The following is a 25,526-nucleotide window of genomic DNA, read 5'->3' on the forward strand; positions in this document are numbered from 1 at the left end:
TTGACGGAAACATAAGGAAAAGTACTGCACTCACTTTTCTAAAATTAAGTTTATATAGAAACAACACATGAAATCTAAGTGATAAATAGTAATGTTACACCACTTTGCTGGTCTATGTTTCAATAGTAACTTAAACACATATCAACAAACAGCCATAGGAACATGAAACCAGAAGCCTAATTTATCTTGTGGTCAAGCTTGGCCATAGCATTTGATATACTGCTAAGTCTTTCTCGCCAGTGATAGCTGCTACACAAAATCCATTAGGGCTGAAGCCTGGCAATCAGCTACATAGCTTATTTAAGTAAGATTTCAGGGCTTGAGATAATCTAATCGGACTCACAGTGTTTTAAATGAGACATGTGAGGCCCAGGGAAATTATGTATGGACTTCAGCTTTGGCAAAAATAGAAGATATGCTTGTTTCAAAACAAGTGACATTAGTAGCCTTTGCTGACCATAGATAAATATCGAGTTCCTGCTTTTCACACTTTTTTTCTCTTTTTCTTTCTTGCTCCCCTGTTTGTCCCTCTTAATAACTCTCTTCTCCCTCTCTGTCTACAGTTTGTGTTTCTTTTTCCAAAAATAATTTGTTGGTTGATATTTAAATAGAACTTAATACAAAAAACTGTACCAGGACAACAAAATATCTAAATGCAAAGCATCTTGCTTTGTGTCATCTGAAGCAGTAGCAATGTTACAGAAAGATATTCTATCATTTAAAGCTATTATTTCAGATTGCATTTTGACATTTTTCAAATCGTAATAGCTTGCTACCCATTATTGTGTCAATATAACTTGCATTATAAGATACAGAAGAGAAAAGAAGGGAAAACACTCAGAGGTTTTTGCTGTCTTCCTTTAAAGCATAAAAACAGATAAGACTTTTTTCAAAAAAGAACTTCTACGGTATTATATGCAACTGAGATTGGTCTCTCTGACCATTTAGTGCTATTAATGATACATAAGTACTATAGGTGTTGCAGAATATTTTTACAAAACAGGGGACAGAAATGCAGGGTGTGAATTCAAAAGCATTTTGAAAAAAGGAAAACCAGGTCAATTGATTCACTTGGTCCCTCCTCTGCTAATGTATGTCACCACCCGCTATCTCTCTTTCTCTCTTCTTTATTTCTTCCTTTCTTTCCCTCATCCTCCTGTCCTCTCTTAGTCTCTTCTTCTTGCTCTGACTCTCATTCTGTCTCATGGCAGGAGATTATAAACTCTCACTGTGTCATTCTGTACTTGATACAGATGGTGGGTATTTATACATTTGTGAAACAAAATTGTATTTTATCAACTTTTAACAGCAAGATCCCCAGGATGCCCAGATGGAGTCAGTTTATTTCAGAGGTATCAAAGGCAGTCTTTCAGGAAAAGAACCGAGTCCTTACTTTGGGAATGACCAACATTTCCTTGCACAACTGGTTTCTTTTCTTCCAGAGTAGAAAGCAGTCCGAGAATTTGGGATGATACTCAGCATATGATTAGCTTTTCTTTGTAAAATTGGCTCTCATGAGTGAATATGAGATTTATCCATGCTATAATAAATAACTGAAGGGCATTTAAAGTGCTAGAAAAAGGATTTTAGGCTTTAAGAGTGCAACCCTCAGTTTGCAGGGCCTAGCATCAAGTTAAGGGGTTACCTTGGAGATATTAGAATCCAATATATATCACAAGGCAACTTCACATTCTTCTAACAGATAACCTTGGTTGGCCTGGGAAGAAAGAATTAAGGAAGAAAAAGAGAAGGAAGGAAAAAGAAAAGGAAATGGAAATAGGAGGAGTTATTAGATAGCATTAGGACAAAGTACAAGCTGAAATTAAAACCCCCAATTAAAGTGGGGCCACAATGTTAGACTATGTACAAGAGATAAATCAGATTACATAATTCCAGTGGAATGCATCATTCTCAATCAAAATGACCTCTTCCTACCTCCTTTGCCATTTTCCTATATTCTTCAATTTGCTATTCTTCTGGGGTTTTTTTCTTCATTACAATATTTGAGGCATATTTTTTGTTTAAGAAAAAAGTAAAAGGATCTTTGAACTGCACCTTGGGCTTTTTCGTAAGAAAAGCAAGAAACTCAACGGGTATGCTAGATAAATACTGCTCAAGTGAGCAGGTTAAGGTTGTGCCCTCAAACTTTAACAGACTAAGACTTTCTCAGCACAAATCATGAATCACTTCAGCTCTTTCCCAAGTGGAGAATAAGTCTATGTCCATATTTGTGTGTTCTAGATATTTCCTTTAACTCTCTGAGTTCCCTCTTTTCCTTAAAGCATTATTAAGTTTCTGGTATATTATTTTAATACACTTAAAAAAATCATTTGTGAGGCTAGCCTTCCACATTGGCTAATACTCAATGAAAATGCGATGTCTCTAAATTTTTTTTTACTGGAAGATTCAGTAGTATTTTGGTAAAATGATACATTTTAGCGTGAGCAAGTTTTAATTGCAAACTATGCCACTTATTAACTGTATGAATTTAGATGTTATTTAACTTCCTTAAACACAAGTTTCTCATTTAAATGGTGTACTGAATTAGCCCATTTCATATGTGAGATGAAGACTAACAAAGCAGAGTTTCAACAGGGCAGTTATCTGAACCCTGGCCTAGTGTAGATTTGATTTCAATGCAGTAATCCCAAGTGGAGATCTTCACATATGCCCTAATGAGAGCTGGACATCATAAACCTCAAAAGGCTGAGATGGGCTCTCCTACTACAGTTTGCTAGAGAGACTGCCCCTATGTAGCCCAAGGGCTTACCTATTTGATAAGACCAGAAACTGCCAGCCATTCATTGGCAGTCTTAGCTCTTCTAGTATGTCAGAGAAGGTTTGGGCTTCTTGACTTTAAATAACTTACCCTACTTTTTAAATCTCCATATATCTTCCTTCAGAGTTTTAAGACTTTGTGCTCTATTGGATTTCCTGCCTGGCAATTAATAAAGAAAATGTTTTACATTCATTCAAATTCAATAAACATTAGTAGTGACCCACTCCTGACCTTACTCTGTAGAATTAAATAGTCTGTGTGAGTTGTGTTCAGGTTCCGTGACTGTACAACATGTTTAAGAAAATACTCTTTCAATTCTACCAGGGCTCTTCATTTGATGGGATCTCAGTGTCAGGGAAAGTCTACCCACATTGGTACCCCAGGCATGCTAACAGTCTGGTACCCCTCTAAATTTATATCCCATTAATATTTTAACACATTTATAGAGAAAGATGATAACCATGTGGAATAAAGCCAGAGGGTAACTAAGAAAGATCACTATTTATAGTTTTCAGATTCTCTTTTATTATGCTGGGAAATTCAGCTCAGTTCTCAAAGGTGCAAACTCACTAACCCATCAAAAGCCCTACAGCTAACCACAGCTAGTCTTTTCAGAAAAAAGTTTAATCATCTTCATTCTCAATATACAATCTGGGGTGTCACGAGTGTGCCTCCCAAATAAGTAGCTCACAAAAGTAGTCCTTCCAATATTTGAGAGTATTTCTGAGTGGTCCATCTTGTTTTTTCCATATTTGTGTGTGTGTGTGTGTGTGTGTGTGTGTGTGTGTGTGTGTGTGTGTGTCTTTTGTATACGTGTGTCTGGTAGCTGTCTCTCTGGATATCTTTCTGGGACTACTGCTGGGTGGAGGACATTTTGCCTCCAGAAAGCTATGGTATGGATAATCTGATCACTCACAACCTCACACTAAAGTCAAAGATGAAAATTCATAGCCTATTTACTTTCTATCCCAAATTAAATTCAGCCTCATTTATCTCGAAGGCTTTGAGAGTTTCTACAATAAGATTAATTGACAAAAGAAGATACTCTTATTGTAATATTCCATCAACACAGACATGTCCCAAAGTAAAAATTAACTTTCTTCCCCAAATTAAATTACTGGAGACAGATAAATTCAATATGGAATCCCTTTGCTGTTCTAAATTCAAGGCCAAAGGAAGTTACCTTGTTCTTGTGAGTTCAAACACAGAAACAATTCAACAATCTTAAACTGTTCAAAGAAATTAAAGTCCTTGCCAGTTTTTCATTCTGCTTTCTCTTAGCGATATGACTTCCTTATCCCTGGTGAAGTTCAAGTTTGGACATCATTAGTCCCCTCACTGTCTTCCACTGGGACAGCTGTGTGTATTAGTTTATCAGAGCTGCCATAACAAGATACTACAGACTGGGTGGTTTAAACAACAGGAATTTATTTTCTCACAATTCTGGGCACTGGAAGTCCAAGATGAAGGTTTCATCAGGATTGGTTTCTTCTGAGGCTTTTCTCCTTCTTGTTGCATACTCACGGTCATTCTTTCATTGGGCACATGTCTGATGCCTCTCTGTGTGCTATTTACTATTTACTGTGTACACTTACTATTCTTGTGAGGATACCAGTCATATGGGCTCAGGGCTCCCATAAAGGAGCTTATTGTACTTTAATCACCTCATTAAGACCTTATCTCCAAATGCATGCATTCTGAGGTACTGGGGGTTAGGACTTCAACAATTCAATTCTAAAGGAATGCAGTGCAGCACATGATGATATAATCCTCCAGGATAAGTTTATTTAATTCCATGCCAACTGTCTTATGGGTCTGAAGTGTCCTAGGACAAACACATTTATCAAAGCACTGCTCCAATTCCCGGAAAACAACAACATAAAGTCAATTCTTAGCATCTATAGTAGCTTATCCAGGAATCTTCATTTCTGAAATCAAGTATTAAATGTTTCCAAAGTTTATTGCAGTGACTCCATGATGCCTGAGAAGTTGCAGATTGAGAAATCCTTCCTTGTGTTAGTTTTGACAGGATGCAACCAATTAAGGTCTCTCCCTGGAGACTACCACCTATGAATTTATTCTCAGTTGGGAGAAATCTTCCATCAGGAGGTTATTTCTATTTATTTTACCAGTTGTCTGTGAGGAAACTGCAACTGCATATTCTGTCTCTTCCCATAGAATGATCTTCAAGATAATTCACTTCATGAACCCCTAAAGTTAGCAAAAGTGGCAGTCACCTGTCGAGCTGTCGTTTATTTTCTTGCAGCATTTCATCTCTTGGCTTTCATTTTTTACTTTGGCCCCCATATTTCTGGCACCTTCTTGGTGAACCGAGGGAACCATTATGTAACACCAGTCACAGATTGTCTTGTGAGTGGGCGTTTTACACGTCAGCGGGTTTTGCCTTTGCTGCAACTGCTAAAGCCTGAGAAATGCTTCCTAGGGAATTCTCAAGCTGCTGGGGATGCTTTCCAAGCCGGAGACATCCTGAGGACCAACACTGTTGCTTGTGTCCTTCAGACACGTCACTCTTCAGCTTCTGAACGTTCCAGACACAGAGGAGCATTCCCTTTTACTGCATTTTTTCTTAAGTAGTGTCTCTAGTATTCCACTTTCTTTTCCTATCACTTTGTGATTTCAGAAAGTCTATCCACCTGACTTCCTACGAGTTAACCTACTTTTTTATGTGGTCTCTTTTTACCTTTATTTTATATCTGGCTAGGACTGTTTGTTGGATATGAGCACATTAATTTTTATTACTTTTCCTTGGCTTTCCGGCTCTGGCATTTGTTTTTCTAACATACTTCCTTATAATTTGCCTTACAGTAAGATTTAGTGAAATTTAATGGTGATATAAAATTGAGTTCTGGATCTGTAAAAGCATCTATGCTCACCTTACTGAAATGGATCATTCCACCCAGTGAGTGTCTCCTGTCAGATACCCACTAACCCAGACCGGAGGTTGAACAAATGTTTTGTGTTAAAGAAGAGAGATGAGTTTATTAACAGAAGAACAAAATCAAACCCATCACATATTTCTCCTCAGCAGAACAACAAACAACTCCAGAGCAGTAGAGGGGGTGTGTACATTGTTTTAAGAGACATTGCTTGGTTTTAAGAGACATTGTTTTCAATGCAGATTCTACATTGAGGGGAAGCTTATGGGTAAAGGCATTCTCAGTTGTACAAGAGCCCAGAAACTTCCTGCTCATACCCTCTTCTGGAAACACTGATTCCAAGAGTTACATGAGTTAATCAGAGAAAATAAGTAAGAACTTGTGCATTGGGTAGCACGGCAAAGGACCATGATGGTGGCTAACCAGGAAAATACGTACATTCTAGATACATAGAAAAACTAAACTTTTTTTGTTGTTGTTGTTACAAATCATGGTGAAAGAAAACAAGCAAACAAAAAAGTCCACCACAGGATTTTAATCCCAAAATCATCTGGAATTTTCATTCCAAAGTATGAGTAGACTTTTGGACATGGTAGGAAGAAAAATAATAGCATACTAAAATCTTCACATGTAATAAAAGAATGCCACAATTATTACATTGCTCCTAATCCAAAAATATAGGATATGATTAGATGATTTTTCAATTAAATGTTACCATTAGCAAAATATTTAGGAAGGACACATTATAAAATTGGAAAAGATGCCCTGGCTAGTGTAGCTCAGTGGATTGAGCATGGACTGTGAACCAAAGTGTCGCAGGTTTGATTCCCAGTCAGGGTACATGCCTGGGTTGCAGGCCATGACCCCCAGCAACTGCACATTGATGTTTCTCTCTCTCTCTCTCTCTTTCTCCCCCCCTTCCCTCTCTAAAAATAAATAAATAAAATCTTTAAAAAAAATTGGAAAAGAAGAAAATGATCAATCCATGAAAACAAATGTGGAAATTTAAAGAAAAAAATGTATATAGATATAAAACATATAACTCTACCACCTGTGATAAAATCATAAATGAATAAAACTATTTTAAAATATGGATTCTCTTTATCAGTTAATAAAACATAAATCATATAAATGTTACTTATAAGAACTAAAACAAAATGATACTCAAAGTGCAACAAGTCAAATTTTGGAGAGACTTTTAAAAAAAGTAAATGCATACAATAGAAGCAATATTAAATGCATATGATGTAAAATATCAGAAGGAAATAAAAGCACTACATGAAAATAAATTAAGATATAAAGTCATGAATCATAACTTATGTAGTAGTGTAGTATCAACATAAATAAAAAAGAGTTAGAGATACAATAAATTATTGTAAGAAACTCACTTCTCCTTTGGATCAAGAAATGTTAAGATGGCATAAAGCTTGCATCAATAATATATTAGCTACGAGCTTTGGGTTTTGGAAATAGACAAAACTACACTTAAATCCTAATTTTCAGCTTACTAGATATAATTCTAATAGAAAAAACTTGGTTAGGTTAGTCTGTCTCTGAAGGATTCAGTGCCTCATGTATACAACAATTGAAAAAATAAATAAATTTCTGGGTTATTGTGACATTAAGTGACCTAACGCAAATAAAAGTGAAGCACTGTTTGATATAAAGAAGCAGTGCAATGTATTTTAATTGTTATTATGCATTGACAATTACCCTACAACCCATTTAATTTTAAGAAACGGGCTATATGCTAAGTCTCCCACAAAATTTTGATAAGTATAAGTGACCTACAATGCAACAAACCCAGAAATTAATATCAAAAGTTATATATTTATAATAAATGTTAAAATAACTATATTTCTTACAAGTAAAATCCTTTGACATAATTAAATAGCTATTTATAAATGAGAAGTATAGTAAGAAGAATAAGCAAGACAGTCTCACTCAGGGAATGAATAGTATACATAAGGGAGAACATAATGTTATTCTTTGAAAGTCAGAAATTAGATGAAGACTTCCACCCTCAACATAATAGAAACTAAATATATTATTTAAACACACTTTATTGAAGAATATAGCTTTCAATTTAATAAATTAGGGAAACTATAACTTTTAATTACTTTTTAATGAATTTATAGATGTCCAATCACCTGTGGGTAAATTTATAAAATGATTCCAACTGAAATCAAAATTTCATGTAATTAAAAAAGTTGCAAAGTTGTTTTAAAGCACATGTAAGAATAAAAAGGTAATGCTTACTATGAAATTTTTGAAAAATAAATGACTAATAGTTCTAAATTAACTGCTTATAACTATAATTTAGAACTATTTATATATTTAATGGCTACATATGTATATTCTATAATAATTTAAACTTGTGATATTTGCTTAGAAACAAAGGAGCAGATAAAACAAAGAACTCAGAAAACAAAACCTTACTAAAGTTAAATTGGACATTTTAATCCCATGGGGAAAGAAAGGCCTTTTCAATCATAATTATTGGGAGAATTGATTAATTACTAGAGAAACAAAACAAAAATTGAGATCCACCTCTTTCATCATACACACCATGTTTTTTCTTAAAGCAAAGTAAAATAAAAACCTGGAAGCTTTTAGAAGTACTAATAGAAACAAGATCTTAGACTGTTTTAATTTTGAGTGGATTAAGTAATATATGGAAAGGATGCATAAGGAGTGACACATGATGATAAAATTAGAGATTAAGAATGTTACTTCAGCCCTGGCTGGAGTAGCTCAGTGGATTGAGCATGGGCTGCAAACCAAAGTGTCGCAGGTTCGATTCCCAGTCAGGGCACATGCCTGGGTTGCAGGCCATGTCCCCCAGCAACCACACATTGATGTTTTTCTCTCTCTCTCTTTCTCCCTCCCTTCCCTCTCTAAAAATAAATAAATAAAATCTTTAAAAAGAAAACCAAAACATTTAGGAAAAAAAAAAAAGAATGTGACTTCAGAGCCATACTTTCTCATTCCGGGATGGGGAAGGGAGGATTCATGGGGAAATTTTGCTAGATTTTGTTACATATAACATTTTAAAATTATTTCAAATATTATAAAATAATTATACCAATTTTAAAAAGCAAATGACACATTGAAAAATTTTACATACTTAAATCATTAATTCTAACAAATCATTAATATTCTTCATCAACAAAAAGCTGTTAGCAACTGATTATGGGAGAATTACAGAGTTGCCAAGTCTTTCCTTCTCTCCTTTCTGGTCCTCACCAGGGAGGGGAAAGCCTTGGAATATGAGATTGAAATTTTTAAACTAAACAGACCTTCCATTAACTATTTCAAATATGAAGACTCTCCAAAGAGCTGTTAAGGAGTGTGCTATCTTCCAAGGTAAAAAAAGAGTTGACATAACTCAGTTGGATTAAACACTTGATAAAAATCATGTTTATACCTAAACTGATTCTGACCACAGAAAACACCACTTTATATACATCCTACACAAATACATACATCAAAGAGGCTGGATAAACTACCACCAATACCAAGTGTTAGCCACAGCTCCCTTTAGGTGATAAGATACATAAATCTGTTTAATATTGTCCATGCAGTTTTCTGTATGCGCCTATATTCCATTGATTTTAAAGACAGTAAAAAAAGGTGTTATAAAAATGTGAGTGGGTGACTACAAAAAGTACAGTACGTGGATAAGTTATAAAGAAAAAAAACATATATATTTTTCTCCTTGCAATCACTTAAAACTTCTTGCTTCCGGCAAGTCTTGGCACAGAAAAACTTTGTGAGTCACCTATGATAGAGTCACTCTGCCAATCACTCCTATGAGGCTCACAAGTAGCCCTGTGAGGCCACAGAGCAGTCACAGTGGAGATGTGGGGGACCGAAGGGAGAATCCAGGAACAAAGCCCCGAACTCATACCAGGTAATAAGGCATGTTATGAGCCTTGTGTGGGAGAGAAGAGAATTCCACTGAACTCCAAATTCTGTAATTAGATCAGGGGACTGTGTGTATTTGTACAAAATTCTCAGTCTCCAGTTATCATTAAAGTGAAAGCTGTATGCTTTAGGTTTTTAAGAATACGGATTTCAAAATCAGGTAGCAACACATACAGAGCTTGTTAACTTGAATTGTTTATTTCAGCTCACTGGGTCTTAGTCTTTCCCTAAAAAATAAATCTATTATAGAAGCAATGTGTTAGGTTGTCTAAATTTTGAGTAGAGTAAATGAGATAATACATGGGAAGGGTTTTAAAGTGACGATACATAATAGAAGGTAGTGGTTAACAAAGTCACCTCACTGTCTTGATTCTTATCACAGCTCCATCACTTGGGTAAGTTCCTTCACCTGTCAGTGCTTCAGTTTCCTCATCTACAAAACAGTGATAGTGATCATATCACTATGTGGGGTTACCATGAAAATAACTGAGTTCACACACACTAAATAAGGTTCAGGGGAATGCCTCACATTTCTTTAATGTAAGGTTATTTTAATTACCATTTTATAGATAAGAAAACTGAAGGACAGAGAAGTTAAATAACTTGTCCAATGTTACCCAGTGAGTCAATGGGAAATTTACAATCAAATCCAGGCTCTGGCCTCATCGTTGGCATTCTTATTGTGGTGCTGACCTGTGGTTCAATATATATAAGGTATCATTTTCATTGGCAAGCCAGAGGTGGCAAATGAGGATGACCTCAAAACATGTTAAAAAAAGAAAGAAAGAAAGAAAGAAAGAAGAAAGAAAGAAAGAAAGAAAAAAAGAAAAAGACAGAAAGAAAAGAAAAAAGAAAGAAAGAAAGAAAAAAGAAGAAAGAAAAGGAAAGAAAAAAAAAAAGAAATAAAAGAAAGAAAAAGAAAGAAAAAAGAAAAGAAAGAAAAAGAAAAGAAGAGAAAGAAAAAAGAAAAAGAAAAGAAAGAAGAAAAAAGAAAAGAAAAAAGAAAAAAAGAAGAAAGAAAGAAAGAAAGAAAGAGAAATGAATACTGTTCACTTCTTGCATAAGAGATATTGCTTTAGTCCATTTACAGAAGACCCTTGAGCAAATGCTACAGTAACTCCGTGGGTCCGTTTATAACAGAATCCTTTTTTTCAATAAGTACTGGAAATGTATTTTATCTTCTTAATGGTTTTAAATAATATTTTCTTTTCTCTAGATTACTTTATTGTAAGGATACAGTATACAATATATAACACACAAAATATGTGTTAATCAACTACTTATGTGGTTGTAAGGCTTCTGATCAACAGCAAGCTATTAATAGTTAAGTTTTGGGGGGTCAAAAGTTATATGTGGAGTTTTGATTATGTAGGTTCAGCATCCCTAACCCCTGCATTATTCCAGGGTCAATTATACGTAGATATATATCACATTTAGTTTTTCTGCTCCATGATACATGTGATATATGACCCCCGCTATAGATGAGGAAACTGAGCCTGAGGAAAGTTGTGCCTTAATTATGGATTCAACTAAGGGTGGAATTCAAGTCTGTCTAACCTCAAAGTCTTGATCTTTCTACTATAGAGTGCTGCTCCAATATATTCGTATTTGCTCTAATGATGCTCAGTTTGCCCCTGGCATAGTCACATAGTCACTGTTCTCAGATCTAGGTTTGTCCTGTATTTAGACTGACTGACAGAAGACATTCCCACGCCTTGGTTTCCTTGCAAGTTTCAGTCTCCAAGGAAAACTAAAAATGGGTAGTCAGGAGATGACACAAAGTGAACTAGTTAGATCACTGACCTTTTCTGCTCAAAAGAACCCTTTTCAGAAAAATAGAAACCCATATTGGTTTGTGACAAAATTAACACAATAATTCCTATCTTCAAAGTCCTTTGACAATACCAAGACATTCCACTGGGCAAAAAACATGGATACCCTTTCTTCTTCTCGGCTCTCGCCCTGGGACTCTTGGACATTCCGTTCTGGGGCCCAGAGTCTGCAGTCTCAAGATTTGCAGGGTCTTTGCTCCAAGGGGATGCTATTTCTGCCCCATTTCTGGATAAACACTTTAATTTCACACAGGAAATCTGGGATTGCCTCTGTCGTAGGCATTTATTGGCTGCCTCGTTAGCTTCCTTCCTGCCCTTATTTTCTACCAGCAGTACTCTAATTTCCTCTTGGTAAATTATTTCTTTGCCGTCACAATCCAGCCTCACACATTGGTGGGACTGACCCCATGCCTAGCTTCACAGGTGGGGCCTGACTGGCTTAAGTTAATTCATACATTCTGTTTCTCTTGCTTCCCTCAGTAATTGGCTGAAGAATGGATGCATAATCAAGTGTGGGCCAAGGAAGGAGACTGAGTCTAAACACCTGAGCAGAAGCCAACTGGGTTCTTCTCTCTTTTCTCTTGCTGCTGTATGGGTGAGGGATACGTTCTAGAGCCTGAAAATGAAAGGGACTCTGCCAAGGCTTGGTGAGGGTGTCGCTGAACTGCAACTACAAGTCTCAGTAAGGACCAGCCTTATCTGTAAACTCTGTCCGTTTTGTGAGCCAATAAATTCCACTTATTGCTGCTGTTGATTTGGATTGGGTTTTCTGTTACTTAAGCTGGAGAGAGATCTCGGCAATAATATGTGTCAGCAGGGAAGTGCCTACTTAGTCCAGCGACTCTTAAAATCCTAATGGTTCTTTGGAGAAATAAATCTACTACCGTACAAATTAGAAATGCAACATCTCTCAGAATAAAAACCCACCAAGAGGTTCTCAAAAGCCTTCTTAGTTTCCCTGCAAATGATGAATCTGCTTTTTATAGTAACATCACCATGGGTAGCTGCAGGGTAGACTGCCTTCCACATGGGGTATTAGGACACAAAAGGAACAGCAGAGAGTAATACTGCAGCTTCCTACCCTGCACGAGAGTCTGCTGGAACAACTGGCCCTCCTGAGATTCCGTTGTGAACTTATGGCATCGTGTTGCTAAACTGTGCCCCGGTGGTACAGCAACATTATAAACTAGCCTCACGGGAAAGGGTAAGCCCCTAGCTTTGAGTGTGTGGTAGACAATGTAACACTAGTCTAAACTGAGAGAAGCTATCTGAATTGCTAAAAAGAGAAACACATATTCCACATATTGTTGTGGCCTAGCTATATTCACTATGATTTTGGATTCCTAAAACCTCAACTCTTAACATTTAGAAAAGTGTAAAAAATTATATTTGAGTGACGTCTACTCTATATATAGGCATCACCAAGCCAGATTCAGCATATTTTGTGAAAAAATTATATATACATACACACACACATGCATACACACAGAGGCCCTGGGCTTTCTTGCAAACACTTAGCGACATATGTTTTTCTTTTTAATATAAAGGGTCACCAAAATAATTCACACCTTGACACTAGAACGCAAGCAGTGTGAGACGACTCAGAGCTTCTCAAACTGACCCTTACAACAAAGGGATGACAGTGGAGACTGGGCTTCAGAAAACGTTAGTATGTGGAGCCAAGAAGACTGAATCCCAATAGATGTCAAAAATAAACTTTCCTTAATATTGCTTATAAATATTGCTGCATTCATGCAATGTTAGGATAAAAAGGAGTAACGGGCTATGGAACGAAAGTTCAGGAGAGTGTAGGCAGACTGTGACTTTCTCCAATCACATACTCCATTCTCCTTTCGGTAGCCAAGGACATTGCTGTCATCCTGATTGGACCCCGGGGCTAGGAAAATTGCTATTTGCAACTCTGAAGTTAGAAGATCATCAATTCCAATTGGCAGTGACCAGTGGAAATTATGTTGTACGTGATACATTTGAAAGAGATCTGCCTTTGGAACTGGAAATATCGGAAATAAATATAGCACACGTATCTTTCTAGCTGCTTGGTCTTGTATAGGTTATTTAGTCTTAGAATGCATAAATTTCTCCATCTCTAAAATGCATAGAGTAAAATTTGGTATGAGGATTAGATGTAAATGAAAAGGCATCATATGCTTACTGAATGAGGTGAAGATGATTTAATGGGTGACTCTGTAGCTTAATTTTGTGATGTGCAAGACCAGTGGGGTACTCTGCTGCCCACCATATCACAAGGAGCTTGTTAATTCAAGAGAAAAATGCTGGTGAAAACAACTTGTTTTAAAGATGGTGGATGGGCAGACCGTAAGGCTGCCAGCTAGACCTGAAATTATGAAAATATATTCAAAACAGCATGAATTTATTATCTCTGTTTAATCTGAAAGTGCAGTTTTCTGATCCACAACCAATCACTTTGATTATTAAACTTTTATTGTTCTCCTCCTTCTCCCGCTCTTCCTCCTTCTTCACCAAACTAGAATACTAACTACTCAAAGAGACACAGAACTCCCTTAGTTTACTGCAAAACACTGTCAAAGAAATTCTTGGCAGGAAATCATAAAACATTGGTTTCAGAACAGCTCCTACTAGCATCGAACACCTGAGTTTCCTCATCTGGAGAGCCAGACACTCACCAGCCCCGACCAGGTATACATTCCTGTTGCCACCCTGCAAAATGCCAGCCTTGTTCACTGCTATTTAACACCAGGAATTTTAAGAAGAATCAATTTAGTTTGTTTATTCAAAAGGACCAAACTACTATCAGAATAAGCCATTGATTCGGAGCTGTTTCTAATCTTATAGTCAATAACATTGTAATAACTATGTATGGTGCCAGGTGGAAATATCCGAGGGACCACTTTGTAAAGTATCTGATTGTCTAGCCACTATGCTGTACACCTGAAACTAATACAAAATTAGATTGAATGTAAAAAAAAGAGTTGTTCTTTATCTGCTATAATTCATACCACTGTTTACAAAATCTAATCACTATTAACTATAACCCAGATGCAAAGTAATAATAGTAATAGCTAACTTTTCTTGAGTGCTTTCTTGTGCCAGAAACTGTTGTCATCGATTTACATACATCAGTTAATTTAGATTTCACAACAAGCCTATTTGAATAGGTATTATTATTGCAATAAATTTAATTTTAGAGGTGAGATGACATGGGCACAAAGAATCGAAGCAACTTGCTCACTTTTTCTTTACTAGTAAATATCACAGCCTCGATTGGAACCCAGATAATCTGCCTCCTGGGTCTAGTCTCTACTGATTGCATGGCACGGCAAAATATAATTGTTACCTCCTTATTTCTCCCTGCGCCTTTTTCCAATACTAGCACACCCATGTAATATAGCTTACAAATACAAAATCACATAATTCAAACTGTGCCTTCATTTTTTTTCTCAAAGAAACTATCAATATTATGAGCAGTATGCAGACAGTCTATGTTCTGAATGAAGTTAATGGATAAATGGGAAAATTATAAAACCAATCAAAAAGTTTTGCATTGGTTTTAGTGAAGTTCACTTTTAATGTTCGTTGCAAAATGGTCCAAACATCTGAGCACAAAAGTTCAGGACAGAAAAATTGAGAAACTAAAAAACATTAAAATATTAAGGAGCACAAATATTTACTCTTTACATGTGCAGCTGCGTGAAAGAGCAAACACAAAATAGTTTTAAAACAATAATTTCTGATTTTGCTATTAATTTTTAAATTCTGTGTAATTAATTTTACTAGTAGCTTATTTATTTTTTCAAATTTAGAAGACAGCCAAGTGTCTTCCTGGAGGGAATGTGACTGGGCTGTCCCTCATCTTTCCTTTATGCTTCAAATAATTTCTCTCTTTTCCTCACCTTCACTCTAAATTAACCCTCTTTTTTTTTTTTTTTGGTCCATCTTGTCAAATCCCTGCTCTCTACCTTAAAAGGAAGAGAAAAGATAAACTACTAAGCTAAATTTTAATAATAGAATATTGTGTATTTTCTGGCCCTTTTCATACATAAAACAAGCATTTAATGCTTGAAAAATTTTCAAAAAATGAGGAATGGCAACAACAAAAGGGGACTGGAGTAATGAGAGTCTTGTTCAACCAACCAACCAAACCCCAAGCAAAAACAGCTAAAAATTTTAAAAAGCAAAACAAGAGAGTGTTTCAAGTACTTTTTCTCCTTCCTGTCTGCCTCAATTTCCATTTTTTTTTTTCAGTAGAAGGAAAGAAGAAAGGGAGGGAAGAAAAAAAAACAAGCAAACATTTCATAATAAGGAGTACGTGGGCGGGACACTTTTCTGTCCTTCTCATCTGTGTTCCTCATGCTTGGCCTTTTCTGTTCTTGCCTCCCCAGGCATCTGGGCTTTGATAAAGAGGCAGCTCAATCACTCCCAGGAATCCAGTGCCACACGTTACCTACCTAATTAGAGCCCATGGTCATAATTACTCTAATGAATGCCATCAGTGTTCTTGAACACCCTCAATTACTCAACCCTTATCACTGAATGATAAACTAGGAATATGTTTTGTCTTATGTTTTATGAAATAGGCAATAGGTGTATATTTGTTGTTTTGTACACTTAAATGCAAAACAATATTACTTCACATGGTCAATTAATAAGCAACTATTACTGGTTATCTAAGAGCTCCAGAATGTGATACAGACTTGCTGCCCAAGGCTAACTTGGTAAAATACATTTCCTGCTGATGGAGTAACCATAATTTAATTTTTTTCTGAAATAATTTATTACAAGTGAAAATGCATATCATACATGCAACTTTTGTCTTAAATAATAACTTCCAAAGAAAAAATTGAAGACCAATATAATAAGCATTCAAAAATGTGAGAAGTATATATGTCATGAACCTGTTTTATGTACCAAACACAGACTGACATACGTGCCCCTTTGGGTATTGGCTACAATATTTGAAGTCAAGACTTACAGAAGAATCTGAACATGGGGTGCTGTGCTTAGTACAGGGCTGCTGACTGATCAGAACAAGACTTCCCTGAGAATCACATTTCACAAGAAACAAAAATGCTACAATACAACAGAATTTAGATTCAAATAAAACTCTCCCTCTGCACCAAAAAATAAACAGAAGATAGCTTCCCAAATCACTTTTTTTTTGTAAGAAACAAAAATCCTGAGAGCCCATTTCCATGTCATTAAAACATCTTCATTCTTTACAAACTTAAAAATTGACTCAATAGACAACTTTTTCTCTTCAGATGAGAGTTCTGTTCATCCTTGAAGCAGTATTGCATAGTGGGTGGGACTACTAAAGCCAGAGTCTGACTACCTACGCTCAGATCCCTGTCCATCATCTTTACATTGGTGTAAACGTAACCTCTCTTTATGTCCATTTTATCATCTGTAGAAGGATCATGATAGTAGTATCACATATCTCCTAAATTTTTGTGAGAATTAATGAGTTAATAAGTTAAAACATGTTTAAAACAAAAATAACATTAAATATGATTTTAGCTATTATTAAATATATTTTGCCCACCCAACCATGATAAAAGGAAATCACTCAATATGGAGTAAAGCGTGAGGGATGAGGGGTATGAGAAAGGAGAATAAAAACACAAAATATATTTTGTAAACGTCAAAATACCTCCTTCTTTATTCATGGACCAGAGTTCGGTACATTGGGAAGGTAGGGTCTTGAGGAAACACTCCCTAAAGCCAGCGAGAGGAAGCAGCCCTGGCTGGAAGGGACAGATGGGTGATGTCAGGAGTGAAAAAGGGAGAACAGCTGGGCATTTTCACTGAAGCGACAAGTTTGTTTGCAACATAAGGTATTTGACTTTAAGCTCATATTTTAAGCCCCATTTTATATATTTATTTAACAGACTAGCAGATTGTAGCGCAAATGCACCTATTGTGCTTCCCTTCATATAACGAGTTTCCTAAACCATATTACAATATCATCTACTAAAAGTGCTTCCGCTCTTTCAAATGAAGATTTCAAGATAAATGAGAACTTTTGCCACAGATGTTATCCTCATAAATGGGAAAGAATTTTTTTAAAAAAGGTTTTGCTTTGTTTTTCCCTTGAGGATAGTAAAAATAAGATAAATTAAAAATGACTTGCCTAGAGAGCACACCAGTAAAACATTTCTAGGTATCCTGGGTTTAAAACCCCTTTTCACTGTGTAATCTCAATTAAATTATTTAATCTTTTAAAAATGTGGTCTTCCAGTCATACGATAGGATTGATACTAGCCCTGGCTTGTGGAATGATTAGAAGGTTTAAATGGGTATATATAGAGCTTGTGGAACAGTGCTTGTATGTATCAACTACCCATCAATGTTTGTAACCACCCATCAATGTGTGCTGATCTAGTGTCATTGTCAGCAATTGATAACTGATAGAATGGGTCCTATTTATTAGATTGTTTTGTATGAGACATCTAATAATTATAATAAATTTCTGGAGTCTGATGTCAGGGAGAACCAGTTCTAAGAAACAAACTGGAGAGAGAGTGCATATTTATCATCTACTTTTCTATAAAGACATACACACTTGTACGGCATGGCGTTCACACCTTTAAATTAGTGTAGCTTATGGATTCTTTACCTATTTAAAACAATGATTGAATCATGAGTCAAAATACCTGGGCCAGAAGATGCACCCATGGTCTCTCTCACACTTAGAAGTATAATAGTGATAAAAATCATTGGAGACCTTATAAGCCCATAAATAATGTAATTTTCTTTCTTTTTTTCCTTCTGGAGCTGAGGGAAGAGACATCTCTTTTTCATGATAAGGAAAATAGGATTTATACAGCATTATTTAGCTTATACTTCCTGCTGTTAGGGATCTCAGTTAGTTGAGAGAGATGTGGTTGAGAGAAGCACAGGCCATGCCCTCTAGGAGACCAGGTTTTCTGTTCTAGCATTTGCCTTTCAGACATCATTTTTCTGGGGATGAATTTGCTCTGTTTCTCCTCTTAAACTGAGTTTCTGGAAGCCAGAGACCAGGTTTGGCTGTTTGTTTTACTCTCTTTCTCTAATTAATAGTGTAGATCTTAATTTTAATAAATCAGCCAATAAATCAATTCAAGAAGTTTGGAAATCTCACCTGAAGAGCACCATTTAGATTATATGATCTTTTATTAGTATTTACTAAGGATTAGGTAATATAATGGAGATACAATGAGTGTCTTCTGGAACAGTCCAGATTTTGAATATTCTATATTGCTGTTACATCAAATGTCAGAAAAATGTTTGTTACTGGTTTGAGAAATATAAACACACTGGATAAACCTCATACAACTGGGACAGAAAACTCTGTAACTTCAAGACCTGACACTCGCCTCTAGTTCTTTAAGCAAAACGACATAAAGCAAAGAGTATGATCTTAAGCATCTAAGGGTTCAAATCCACATTCTATTGGTTACTACTCTATCAGAATCTTACATGAAAACCAAATAGTTATGATAGATAAAGACAGAACCTTCTTCTTGAAGTGGGATAAAGGACCCAGAGTTTAGCTCACTTGGTGTTTTTCTCTGCATCATGTCTAACCCACCACTCAGCATCCCACTGGGCCCACAGGAAGCAAAGCTCTGGAACAAAGTTTGAAGACCATTGACTTTGTCTTTCAGGATTTGGGTTACATCATCACCAAATTGGGAATGATAATACCTGAATCAAGTGTGTTTAACCTGAAATATTTTACAGCCACAGGACTGATTTGTTCTTTAATCTTCAGATGATGTCTTACTCTTCGAACCTTTTTCTAGTGTAGATGCTAAAAAAATATTTTCTTCCTAAATTCCTAGTTCTTCTACATGGGCTAATAATCAAATGAACAGAGAGAGATTAACAGGAGAAATGTCCAAAGGTTATTATACCATGAGAATGAGACAGCAAACACATTGGGCAGTTGAGGTTTATTTGCAATTACAGACAAAAGAAAAAAGGGGACAGGGCCTGAGATTTTGAAGGGGAAATGGGCAAGTTACAGGTAGCCAAGAAAGAGCTGAACTCATGGTAAACAAAGTCCTATTTGCAACTCAGGAACAATGAGACACAGGGAGAGAATCCAGGTCCCTGATTGGACACCTCCTATCTAACGATAAGGGGAATATGCAAAGATTTCCTTCCCAGAGCAGGCTTTTCCATCTTAACCTTATAGGCAGGAAAGGGTGAGGGTCACAGGCTCTTTCTGATTCTTTTGTTCCTTGATAACCAGCTTAAATCAATTTCCAAAATACATATTTTTAGGATGGCAAAACTTTGGTTCCCTTCATTAGCTAGATAGATTTGTGAATAGTTTAATTCCCCAACTTAACAAATTCTGGCTTCTAACATTTTCTCTAAACTCTGCTTGTGAATTGAACAGTAATTTCTTTAGCTTCTCTCTTTCTAGAGATAAAGATACAGAGATAGAAAATTAGAGGGAAAGAGAGTTAGACTCCAATATTGATGTAAAGAGGACCACGTGTGTAAGGCGTGGGTGGGATTGATGGCGGCCATCTTCGCAAGCATCTATCACAGACAAACAAGAGATCGCCACAGGCAACAGTTTTACCAATTGGTTCAGAGGCAGAGAACATGCACTATCAGTTTTGCAGCCTCCAATAACTTGTACAGTCTTTTCTAGCATTGACTGATAGTTTCCTTGCCAGCCTCTTTTTGGCCAATCTCAAAGCCATTTTAAGTTTCTGTTACTCACCACACAAGTTCTGATACTAATTTTTGTATCAATTACTTACTGCTACGTGAAAAACCACCCAGAACAAAATGTAAAACTAACTCTATTTGCTTTTGGTTCTCTGGGTTAGGAGTTTGGGCTGTGTTCCACCAGGTGGTTTTTGGCTGGTTTCACCTGGGAACATTCACGAAGCTGTACTTATATGCTAACTCAATTATGAATGGGAAATCTACAATAGCTACACCCATATGCCGAGGTTTTGTCAAGCTGGCAGCTAAGCATCTCTTTTCTTGTCATTTCCATCTGGCTACATCAGGCTCATTGCCCTCTTAGTCTTAGTATTCTCACTACAAACAACAGAAGCTAAGCCTCAATGGGCAACATCTTTCAAACTTCTGCTTATGTAACATTGGCTCATAAGCAAAGTGTCACATGATTGGAGAAATACATTTTTTTAATAGGAAGTGTGCCAAAGCCAAATTGCAAAGGTGTGTGTATACAAGGACGGGAGAATCTATGAAAGCCCTCTTTGAAAACAGCGTACTAAAGATTCGTTATAATCAGTTGTGAACTGTTTTTAAAATCTATTTTTGTCCTGATACTCCATTCTTACAGTGGATTCAAAGTTTTTCCTGAAATTGTTTCTCACTCAGTGAATTTAGATATATTTTCCTAGAGGTGATAAAGGAAGGTGGAACTATACTAGTCTCGAGAATTATTCTCTCTCCTACATCAAAGGCCAAAATATTCTTGGAATGATACTGTCAATGCACAATTTCTTGAGAGACTGAAGAATGAGGCTTTAAAACTTGTAGGAAAAAAAGGCAGCCATTGAGAGTAGCAAGCAGAAAACACAACAATGAACTATTAGTTTTAATTTCCAGACAGAAACCACCTGAAATAGCCTACCTTGGAAGACAAGCTGGATATGGTCTTCATGAACTAGATCCAGTAGAAACTAGTTATTTCTTCAGAAGGTGTCCATGATTCCACGTGTAGGGAGATTGGATGCTGGCAACCACTAAGCAATGAAGCTCCACTTACTCCATCTGAGGGAGACTGTCATACCTAGGGGAAGGCATGTGCCAAGTCAGTTGCAAAGGGACAAGTAAAAGTTTGAGAATTGCTTCTTTAACTTATTGAAAAAACCTATGATAAATCAATTTCTGGAAGAGTCTTGTTCATTTTTTTCTCTGGATCAAGATTGAAGAGTTTAGGTCTTCGTGGGGAAATGTGAGTAGATTGGACAGAACACCTGAAAACTCTTTGATGTAAGTCCTCTGGGACATTTTCCATCATGTGGGATGCCTGTCACTCAGAAAAGGAGAGGAGCTGAGGCATCTCAGTACCTGATGAATTGGCACGTTGTCTCTTGGAGCCTAGGCCCCGGCATCCCTGTGTTAACTGCCCTCTCAGCAAACCCTGCAGGGCGGAGGTCATAACTCCACTTCCAGCTGTGGCTGTCTGTTGTGTGGTGGTTTTGAATCTGATGACTCAAAGCGACCATCCCAGGTAGCAGCCAGCTGTCTTTGGATTTCTCTCTTCTCCTAATGTTCCATTAACCTCTCACAGCTGGCCTCCCTCTGCACAATCAGCAGTTCAGCTAATCTCTCCCTGATCTCTCCCCTTCTTGCAGGAGGCTCATCATTAATACATCCTGGCTCTGCTTCCCTGCTCTGTTCAGCCTACCAGTGCTCTCTATTAGTGCATGCTGCGCCAGAAGCAATTCATCCCGCTGTCTGCTCAGCACCGCTTTGTTGGGTTTCAACACTGTGGGACCCTAAGGCAATGCCCAGGCCCATTAGACACTGGATTGGAAGACTATTAGGATATTTGCTTGTGTATGAATGTTGAGTTCTAGGAGTATTGAGGCTGCTAGCATGCTCTTGTTCAGTTTCTAGCATTTGTTAGTTGATGCTCCTCCCCTGGATATGACTCAAATTAATTACAACACTAAAAATCATAGTAACGATGGTTCATACAATAATAATAAACATGACACAGTATAATAACAACAATCAATTTTATGTGTGGAGTGTTAACTGTGCTGGACCTGTGCCAGATTCTACCCTCTCCGATTAAATTCTAGCAACATCTCTGAGTTAGGTAATGTTGGTCAGGGTATAACGAATTACGGAAAGTTAGATAAAGCTGACCAAGACCATCCAACTGGTAAGCAAAAAGCTTGTACTTGATCTTGACTTTCCTATTTTTTTCAAGATTGAGATTTTAACCATTACGTGTAATAATAAAAGAGCTACCAGCTATGTTGCTTGGGATTTTACCTGTAGTAACATTTCAAAAGTAAATGCAATCTAGTATTCAAATTATTACAAAATTTGATGTAAGTTACTTTGGTGTTTTTAAATATATAGTTAATTAAATTTGTATGGATTTAAAAATAAGCCATGAAAAGAAATGTCAAAAGAATCCCCAAGTGTAGTCCTTCAGATAACCAAGAATACCTCTCTTCCTTGTCTTCCATTTTAAAGGGAAATGTAAGTGTGAAGGTTAAGAAGCGCTGATATTTTGTGACTATTTGGTGAATAATTATTTCCCTATATTGGGATAGACTAGAGTGTAATCTATAAGAAAGCTGGGGCTATGCATACTTACCTGTGCCTGGTGATGGCACAGTCCTTGGCATATTGCGTGTATTTAATAGTTGTTTAATGAGGGAGGGGGGAAGAAAGAAAAAGAATGACGGAAGGAGAGAGGCATAGCAAATTTTCATACTGTTTCCTATCAGTTGGGTACATGCAGTACGTCAGCACAGGCAGCTCCCATCCATGCTGATGGCTTTCCTGCACCTCTCAGTCTGAGGGCATTCTTTGGGTATGAGAGCACTTGTCTTCCAAACATGGGCAGTTCAGAAGCACCAGAGAGTTGAAGTCCAGAAGGACTCTCAATGAATGAGAAAGGCAAGTTGAGGATAGATAACTCCATTTCTTTGCCCCTCAGTGGATGGCGCAGAGTGCTTTTCTGCGCAGCTTCTCAGAGGGAACAACTCTCATCATCCATGATGGAAACTTGATTGCCAACAAACATTTCAGTCCTGTTCGCTTCCACTTCCCTACTCCCTCACTCTGCTTTCTAGGACTCCCACCCAAACAGACAGCTTGCATTCAAATTCCTTCTTCAGAGTCTGTTTTTGGAGGACCCACACTGAGGCAGGAAGTAAAGAGGAATATGTGAAGGTGGGTGGAGGAAAGAGGAAAAGTGGGAAGGAAAAATAGAAGGGAAGGGTGGGTGGAAGAGAGATAAAACAAGAAAGAGCAAAGGGAAAAACAGATAGAAGAGGGAAAAAATAGGAAAAGGAAGGAAGGAAGAAAAGAAGAAAGGGAGGGAGGGAAAAAGTAAAAAAAAAAAAAAACCAGAGAAAATAAGCAAAAGGGAAAAATGGAGTAAAGAAGAAGGGAGAGTGGGAAGGCAAGAAAGGATAAGAAAAAATAGAAGAAAACAATAAAAGAAAGATAAGAGAGAAATTGAAAACTGGGGGAAGGATAAAGTGGAAAGGAAAAGATGAAATGAAAAATAATGATTGAAAAGAAATAAGAAAATAAGGAGGAAAATACCAGAAAGCAAACAAGAAAAGAAAGAGGAAGGAATTTAGGTTTTTTTAAAAAGGAAAAAGTATAGCGATTTTGAGCAGAAGAAATATGGACTTAGAAATGCTGATGGCAGGGAGACAAAGAGGATGCTGTAAAAATATTTTCCTAAATAAACTGAAATTAGTGTTGTGCCTCTTCTACAAGGCAAAGGACCATTTGCTTGTATCTGGTTATGATGCCCAACTCGGTGCTGAAGGGCATGTTGTGAATTACAGCAACAAGGTCTTGTCGTCTCCTGAAGGTCTGGCTTGTCTGTCTCCCTGGTATTTGCCAACTTTCCCCTACATGTACCCTGGCCTTTGGCTGTTCCCCAATAATGACAAGTGTGAGAAACATGGGTTGGGGCAGCTGCAAAGAAGCCATCCCCACCTCAAGCATCTCAGTGCATTTCAGAGGAGTCATGGGACAGGTGCAAGGTGTGTGGGTTAGGGAGAACATATAGTCAGAAACAAAGTTACTGAAGCAAGACACATGTCTGTCATCATCATGACACATCCACTGTGATCTAATATAGTCTTATTTATGAGGGAAAAAAACTTCTCTATCACAAGATAATTACTTAGAGCCCAGGTACAGGGAAAATTATTTATGGGCTTTTCTCTTCAATGCTGTCCATTTTAAGCAATATTTTTCTTTCCCCTAGACCAAAAGGATTGATGAAACCTCCAAAAGAGAAATGAGAATCAAGAGTCTTCTGTTTAGAGTTAGCTGTGCCACCAGCTGGTGGCATGTCCTCATGAACTGTGTCCATGCCTCTGTGATCAATTCTCCAGCACTCAGACTGAGCTTTGGAAAGCATCTTCTGGGGCCTCCCAGGACGGGGGAAATGAAGAAGGAGCCAGGGCCTCTGGCCATGCGTCCATGCGTCCAACTAAACTGGTCCTGATAGTTTATTTCTCCATGTTGAGATTTGAATAAGAGTTCATTTAAATGAACTGCTAAAAATATTAATAATGTTGTTAACATAATATTGACTACAAAGTAATAATATTAATCATCTTTAAAGTCCTTCTCAAGTCTAAAACACATTCTAGTTCTAGAAACAGGGGAATAAACCAAGATAAATATCCTCTAACAAGACTTTAAAGCAAAAATGCTATTTTCTTTCAATAGAAATAAACAGAAACATTTTAAAGTAAAATGTAAGAGTATAGTAAATTATGGAGATATTATGGCCATGTCTGACAAATGTGGTCTGATTTTGGGGGGCCTGGTTATTCTCATAACCTTTTGTCAACCTCCCAGAAGACTGAAAGAAAGGGGCTCAGCTTTCTGAGATGCACTGCAAAGGGGTGTCTTTGAACATGTAGCTTAGGGGTCGTGCCGCCTTCCCATCTCTGCTCTGATCCGTATGTCAGAGGAGCACACACGCAGAGATGGTTCCTCTCCCTTGCCCATGCATTAGCCCTCTCTCTGTGGACCAGGTGACTGTCACAGAGACTGAAAGGAACGAAGAAAGGGGGGAAACACATTAAATATGTCTTGCCTCCTGGGTGCCCAGGCCAAAAGGGAAGTCAAAAATGCTTCTCTCCAGGGTTAGCAATTTCCAAGAAATCAAGCAGGGCACAAAGTAGGGTTCAAGGATGAAGTGGCTTCTTCAGGCCCCCCAAGCTCCAGCAGGTTTCTTAATTGATCTATTAAAGAAGCAGGAAAAGGTGAAGGGTATGGAGGAGATGAAATGCCAGGGCCGGAGACAGCTCCTTCCTAACCGGCACTCCAATTTGGTTTAAGAAAGGGTCCCTGAGTACCTGCAGTGATTTTGTGGAAATGGAACTATTCCTG

Source organism: Phyllostomus discolor, chromosome 6 (assembly GCF_004126475.2).
Source record: "Phyllostomus discolor isolate MPI-MPIP mPhyDis1 chromosome 6, mPhyDis1.pri.v3, whole genome shotgun sequence".
NCBI classification, from domain to species: domain Eukaryota; kingdom Metazoa; phylum Chordata; class Mammalia; order Chiroptera; family Phyllostomidae; genus Phyllostomus; species Phyllostomus discolor.